Here is a 7,973-nt window from a genome sequence, read left to right as displayed (position 1 = left end):
TACCTTTAAAGCCTCCTTAAGTTCGCAGCTCTCCTCTCCTCTCTGGTAGAGCAGGCCACCTGTCAACTATCGTACCTTACCCCAAAACGTGACTAGCACCTTGCGAACACATTACATGCATTGGAGAAACGAACTACATAGGCAGCGGGATTGCCATACCAAGTATTGGTGACTTTCCCAAGATAGGGCCTATCGGCCTCAGGGTCATTGGTGGGTTGCAGGACCAGACGAGCCTCCTGTCGGCAGGGAGCAGGGACCAGCTGTCTAACCGGAGGGGGATTGGGAAGAGAGGCTGCAGCGGCCATGACCAGGCGGGGAGAGGAGTGGGCCGTTACTATGCCGGTGAGGTTCTTGAGACTTGGTGGATGATTGGGGTGGTATGAGAGGTTTTGCGAGGCGAGAAGACGCATGAATCCAGGATCCGGCTGGTCTGGACGAGCGCCCGTGAGCTGGCTGGTAGTGATTTTTGGATTTGTGTTTGGGAGGAGGGTTGCGGGATGGGTCTGCCCATGGTTGTGATTAGTATATATTTGTTGTGTTTGGCTTGCCGGTGGGTAATGCTGTTTCGGCCGTATGCCTGTTAGGCGGTGTCGAGTAGGAAGCGAATAAATGATTTGAAAATCAATCCCAAAGCGGGACCAAGCTCTCACAAAGGAAGTCGGAACATTCAATTGGGTGAGACCAAATCTTTTGACGACTCACTCTCCAATCGAAGAAATGATTCCGAGGCTGATGCTGGCGCCGACGCAGGATGAAGTGTCACTGCAGACATCGAAGGTCATGAGGGAGAATATATCGTCGCGGCAAGCCCTGGTTTTGCCATACTCCACAGTACTCGAATAGGCGACAAGTGCATTGAAGTATATCCAGGTCCACCATATGATGATGATGCCGAGAAAGGTTAATCCCGATAGGCTTGCTTTGTTATCACTGCCGCTTGTTTTCCCATATTTGATCTCAATCCTGTTCATGATGAGTCTATCCGGTTTCAGAATGAATAATTTATTCCAACTGACCCTCGTGTCTTTATGGGATGAGATTCATATTTCCCACAAGCCTGACGTAAAACGGCTCCGCTGGGACCCAAAGAAGGTTTAACGATGGAGCGGGCGATACGAAGGGCTGCTTCTGGGCAGCAGCCGTGAATTGTAAGTGAGACAAGTTGTTCTCTCTAACTCATCTTTTCCGAGACTGACTACTACGGAGCTTTCATGTGGGAGAGCCACAACAAGAAGGTGCGCCGTTATTTGGCTCATTTCCCCGACAAACTCTTCATGCTCTTCATGTTACCTTCGGCTGGCATGGATAACAGATTGACGAAATAGCACTGGCCGAAATATTGCAGAAGGTCTGTTTCCCCCCGATCCCGATTTGACGCTCCATCAAATAATTGTAAATGTTTCCCTACCCGATGGCTGTAAGACTCACTTTGCGAGGTTATTAGAAGGGCAGGACTAGTGACCCTCAGTGCCATCCAGAGGCAGCGCAATAGTCCTAATGCAGTATATTACCATACTGCTTAGGAAATATATTGGTGTAAAGTTATTACTCAGCCAAACCTTTATTTCCCCATACACGTGCCACCTCCCCTGCTCCACCCAAATTTTACCTCAACTTCAAGAGCTGTTACAGGACGAACCACTCCTCTAGGATGAAATCCACTCCATAAATGTATTCTTTACATGATTTAGGATCTTTATACAGAAGGAATGAGCAGAATAATGGCATTTGATGTTGTTTGTTGAAAAGTTGAGAAATTTGGTTGTCGTGAATGTTGATTCTAAGTGGCCGACACCATACCAGCGGGAAACAGAGAATATTGTGGCGGAAAACTAAGGTTTAAGTTAGTATTGTTTCGGATTGGTTAACGGCGCCGGGAGATAAATTACTACGATACGGAGCGGGGGCCCTTTTGACAAGACAATGCTCTGTCCTTCACCAACCTTCCAACTAAGAGCATCGTAGTTACGATTACGACTCGGAGACGGGCTCCATCGAACAAGCGTACTCGTACACATTCTTTACCGTGGAAGAGGAGGGCGTAGTATCAGATGCCTGTGCTACGGAGACGGAAGACTTTTTCTGGATAGCTCTCTACGAGGGCAGCCGCGTTACACGCGGTACCCTTTAGGGCGGAGCGGTATTTCACATTAAAACATCCTCCAAGGGTTTGCTCCCCCCAAAAAAACAAGTTCATTGTTTCTGCGAAGACTTGACCATAAGGAATTGCCATTCGGTGTGGGGTGGGTGGGGTTGACAGATATATTCATAATATTACTCTTCTTTTTTTCCTCATTTCTTTCCTGCTTGGTACCAAAGGTTTACATGGCTAGATTCAGGGACGGGACCGTATCATGGTAAAAAATCCGAATTGCTGTTCCCTTTTGCCAACCCACGATAGAATGGTCACGATACAAAGGTCCGGTACCGTAGAGGTATGGGTCATGACACTGTATGGTGGTTAAGAAGGTTGGAATGGTACGATATCATCTCATAGCTGCGGTCTTTGTTATTAGTCCTGTTGGGGCTTCTCTATTTCTTTGGGAATGTTTCGGAAAGACATTCTCTTTTTAACAGGCCAAGTGATCATGCCCTGGCTTTCCCCCAAATTCCCAAGTTCTAGCAGTCAGATTGGCAGGATAGGATGATTGCGCCCATCCCTATCCCATCCCGTACCGTACACCACTCAATCACCACACACGCACCTCATCACGTACAACACAAACAGCGTTTTGTGTTCCCAACCCGATCAGTTGAGCGGAACTGGCATACCCAGTTGGCCGTACTCCCTTCCTTTGAAAATAGGAATAGAGCGAAACACAGTGGCAAAAGCAGCAGCGGCCCAATAGCCAGCACAGCACACAACTGGGCGCGAGCAAGCAAAGCCGGCAAAATGCTGGCCAAATTGGAAGCAAAAGCAGGCAATCATGGGGCGGGTATAGAAACTGATTTTGGATAAAGCTCACTTGAGCCCTTTTAAGCTTCTATCTAGATATGCGGCAAAAAAGGGCAAACCGATATTTCCGTCCTTCCAGAACGGGTTCTCCGGAGGCAAAAGACTTGCTCCCCAAGACTTACTGCTACCGGTTGTCAATTTCCAGAATCGTTGTGTTGCTCTGTTTTTTCCCTTTCTCTTTGGTAAAGGACGGATGGGGTGGGTTGACCCCACGGCGACTAGGGTTCCCAATTGGCCTCGTCCTCCTCCCTTCTTGTCATTTTTCCCCTCAATCCTCCTCCCCCCTTGCTCTCCTCTCGTTTTTATCCTTCTCCTGAAGTCTCATTTTTATTATTTTTATTATCCCCCCCCACTCCTCGTCAGTTTTTGAACGCTATGACAGCTATGCAACTATGATGCTTTAGTGACCGCACCCAATCCAATGGATCATCGTTCCCGATACAGGCCTGTGGAAACTCGAATCATCAGATTTTTCAACTCTTGGGAATTCACTATGCTGAGTTTTTCCGTTTTGGGCGCCGTGGGGGTACTCTGCTATCCATTTGGAGCACATTGTCCATAAAATCTCCCATTCTAAGGAAAAAATCTGACATGGGTTGCTCAGGCCTCTATTTGAGAATGGTTTAATCTATCCGTGGACCTGGTCTCTCCCGGGCTGGGCAAGGGTTCGGAAACCCATCACGATGACAGCGGGAGCTTTGGGCCGGTCTGAGGACGAGGTCGGAGATTTTCCCTCACCTTCTCTCCCCTACCGTATGAGCGAGTTTGTCTGCCTCTTTCTGGCTCTGGTTCTGGTTCTCCTTCTTGTACTAGTACTCAGTACTTTTCCTTCTCCACCCTGTCTCCCCCGCAAGCTTCCCTTTTTACTCCTATCGTGCTAGTCATGGTTACTGAGTTCTAAAGAGTTTCTGGCGGAGGGGGAAAGGTATACCCTGCAGGTTTACGGTACTGTACATGTACGAGTACAGTACAGCACTCACACATACCGTCTCCTATTTCGCATACACACACATATACGTCCGTACATCCTGTAACCTATAGTACTATGGTACATACGCAGCCGACCAGCGGTGCATTTCCTGCTCTCACGCTACTTCGCGCGTTAGATTTCGTACCCTAGGAGAAGCATTCTATCGCACAATTTTATCCCGTTCCTAAAGGAAGGCCGAAAAGGCAGCCAATTGTACTGCTATTGCAGATGGCTATCTGCTCCCCCCTCGACATCAAGTATGTTTGAACGGGCCACTAAGCGGAAGCGCACTCATCATGTGAGCAAAATTTCATGCATGCAGGATATTCTTTGCAGGTGACTTCGTTGGATGCGCGGGGGCGCGACACGACATACTCGTACAAACCGGTAACGCTCCCACGGCCACACCTACACACACCTTTCACTCAACCTATGCATTTCCACCACACACACAAGTCACATCGGGGCGTCCTGTGCTGTGTGTGTGTAAACCTTTTATTCTTCCACTATCTCACCTACTAATTAAAGTAATCGGAGTACGGCATGGGATACTGCCCCCAGCCCTGGGCCCCCCTCAAACAAAATCCTTCGCTACACCCCCCTGTAGGCCATACAAAAGAAACTCCCACTCCCTTCTTCCCCTCTCCCTCAAACAGCTTTGGTCCGTCACAAAGGAAACCCATTCCTGCCCCCCGGCCCCATGGTCGTAAACAAAAATAAAATCCAACAACAAAAGAAACCCATTCCTGCCCCCCTGGCCCCATGGTCGTGAACAAAAGAAATCCAAACCAACAAAGGAAACCTACGCCTGCCCTCTATGCCCCGTAGTCGTAAACAAAGAAAATCCAAGCGAACAAAAGAAACCCACGCCTGCCCCCTGTGCCCCGTGGTCATGTACATTATGAAATGACTATCTGACCAGCATTACTCCCCTGGTCCACTGGGCGCCTCCTCCGTGTCTTCTGTCGTCATAGCCTAGCGACCCCTTCTTGCCGGGTCGTGTATCCTGGCGTGTGCCGACTCATGTTGCTTGTCTCTCAGTACCATTTCCCCGCATATCTTGCAGGGCCGCCGTGGTCTGGGTTTCACTGGTGCCTGTGTTGGCTGGCTTGTGGGTAGATTAACGTTGGCTCCGATTACTTGGGCGGTGTCTGGTTGTTGGGTGCCGTCCCCACTCCCGGCCATCTCTGGTTTTCCCTTAAGTTCGTGTGGCCAGTTGTCCATCCACTGAAGGAGTTCCCCTTGCCTCTTGTTATCGTAAAGCCCGATCGCTGTGGCGGTCGTTATCCCGCATCTGTTTGCTAGGTGGTCAAAGGTTATTATGTCCCGATCGCACGGGCATCTCCTTCTGGCGCCGGTTATCTCCTGGTATGGCCAACCTGCCGTTGCCCTTAGCCCTAGTAGCCTTTTAAAGTTTTGCCTAGTTATGGCGTGCAGGTGTTTGTGCGCTTTGCCGGGCTTTCCTTGGTATCTGGTCCCCTCATTGGTGATCCTTTCTGCCCAGTCTTGTTGCATTCGGTTTTTAAGTGCGTCTTTGCCTAGCTGGTAATTGCCGGTGGTGGCGATAACGTTTTCTGCCCCGTGTTTGGCCATCCATTTCTTTGTCCAGGTGTTGTGGCGGTCCTTGGTGGTGGCTCGTAACGCCAGTAGGTTTTGTCTGAATTGCATCATGAGGTCTAGTGGTGGGATCCCGAGCTCGGTAAGGAAGGCCAGGACCGGTGTTTTCTTTTCCAGTCCGAAGGCAGTTCGGACTATCTTGTTGAGGGCCGCCTGCGCTTCTCTTAACAGGCCTTTGTTTCCCCATGTCTCTATCCCGTACGTCAGCTGTGGGATTATCAGACCCTTGATTAGCCGCAGTGTCGTCCCCGCATTCAGTCCCCCTTTGCTGTATCTGGATGTTACTGCCCTTATGCGGTATCCGGAGCTGGTGGCTTTGTTGATCCAGTGCCTGACGTGGTGGTCCCATTTCCATTTGTCTGTTAGGAAGTATCCGAGCCATCTCAAGTGGCTTTGAACGGGTATCTCTTGTCCCCGTAGGCGGACTTCGAACTTGCTCTGTGGTAGAGTGTGCACGAAGATTGTTTCGGCTTTACTGGGTGCGAACTCGTACCCGTCTTTGCCTGCGGTTGTCTCAAGTTCCCTAATGGTTTCCTGGTGTAGCCTTTTTCCTTCTTTTGCGTCCTGGTATGTCGTTGCTATCAGGATGTCGTCCACGTACATCAGGACCTTGGTTTCCGCTTTTTGGGATGGTATTGCCTGTACCTTTGCTGCCTCTAGCATGCTGATGAGGAAGAGTATTGGTGATAGGGGAGAGCCCTGTGGCGTGCCCTTATCAGTGGCATATCCTTTGGACGTCCTGCCATTGAACCGGTAGCTGGTCGTCCTGTCGGTGGCCCAATGTCGGACCCATTGTGGCAGGTGACCCGAGTGCTTTCCGAGCCTTTCGCACACCTTACCCATCTGTAGGTGGTCGAATCCCCCTTGGACATCGAGGGTGGTGATGCACTTGCCGGTTTTTCCAGTTGTGTCCATTACATTGTTTAGTGCTTGTATGTGTCTGTCGTACCATACCTCTTTCTCCCTCCAAACATATTGTCTTCCAGGATTTCGAGCCTTGCTATCCGTATGACTGCTGCTCTTTCTAGTGTTTTTGCCTGTATAGATTGTAGCTGTATCGGCCTCCAGCTTTTTGCCACTGTATATGATGGTTTGTTAAGCTTGGGTATCAATATGGTAGTACTGACCTTCCAGCTTTCTGGGATTCCTTCTTTCCATGCCCGGTTCATCATTCTTAGGAATAGGGGCTCCCGTATTTTCCTAAAGCATTTAACGAGCCTGGTGGTGATATTGTCTGGTCCGCTTGCTGCTCCGTTCGGTGACTGCTTGATGGCGGCGTCTAGGGTCTCTATTTGTAGTGGTTCCGGTTCGTCGTTTATTTGTTCCTTGGCCCGTCTCCTCTCTCCCCCGTACAGGGCCGTGTGGATTTCTTGAGCGATGTCCCCGTGTTCGGCTACTACTTCGCCGTTTTCCTTGGACAAAGCCGGTATGGGGTGCTTGGTGGTCCTTGGCCGGACCGTCCTGAAACATTCAGGATCTGTTTCTTCTTGAAGGGCTTTTCCGTTGGCTTCGAGTTTGGCTTCCATTATGGCTTTCCTCAGGTTTTTCTTCTTTTCCTTTAGCTCTGGGTGCCGGGGGTGCTTGTGTGCGAGTTTGAGGACCTCCTTTCGTTCTTGTTGCAGGGACTTGTTCCAGAACGCCTTGCATCCTGGTTTTTTTTGGGGGGTGTGCCTTCTGACTATGCGCGTGAGTTCTTTTTGTACTTCGGCTGGGTGGTCCTTGTGGTCGTCCATGAGGCTGATCTCGGCCCTAATGGCCTCCCAATCCGCCTTGTCGTGCCTTAGCGGCCTTTCCCCGTCGTCCCTCCATGTGAAACTGGTCTTTATTGCCAGTGCCCTATGGCTTGCTGTTGCCAGGTCCAATGTTCGTACTTCAATTTTTTGCCCTTTATCAGTAGCCACAAGGTCTAGGGTTGTTCCGTTTGGGTTGGTCGCATTGGGCGGGTGGGTAATTACGTGGGGGTTTCTCACTACCATATCCCTGTCGTCCATCCATCTGGCCAGCTTTAGTCCAGCCGTGTTCTGGCACCCCTGTGACCAAGCTGGGTGGTGTGCGTTCATGTCTCCTATTAGGATGTTGTTTTCCCCGTGTGTGTGCCATTGGTTTGTTGTGTCGAAGTCCTTTGCCGAGGGTCTCTGGTAGCCAATGGTAATCTCCGCGCCTCCGGTCCACAGTGTAATGTATTGTGTCGTTATTCGTTCAACCACAAACATGTGAACGTATTTATCTAAAATGTATACGGCACAGCCGTATCTCGTCGCCTTTGTGCTAGCGTAGCATGTAAATCCTTCCAAATGTATCCAGTCCTCGTTCTCAAGAGGGCATTCTGCAATCGCTATTATTTTCGGTTTTCGTTTTTTTGAGAGTTTCAGCAACTCGGTGACAACGTTCATGGACCCGCCGACGTTGTGATAAATTATATCTGTTGTC

This window comes from Tuber melanosporum (genome assembly GCF_000151645.1).
Source record: "Tuber melanosporum whole genome shotgun sequence assembly, scaffold_161, strain Mel28".
NCBI classification, from domain to species: Eukaryota; Fungi; Ascomycota; class Pezizomycetes; order Pezizales; family Tuberaceae; genus Tuber; species Tuber melanosporum.
The sequence above is the reverse complement of the archived record's forward strand: the minus strand, read 5'-3'. Positions refer to the sequence as shown.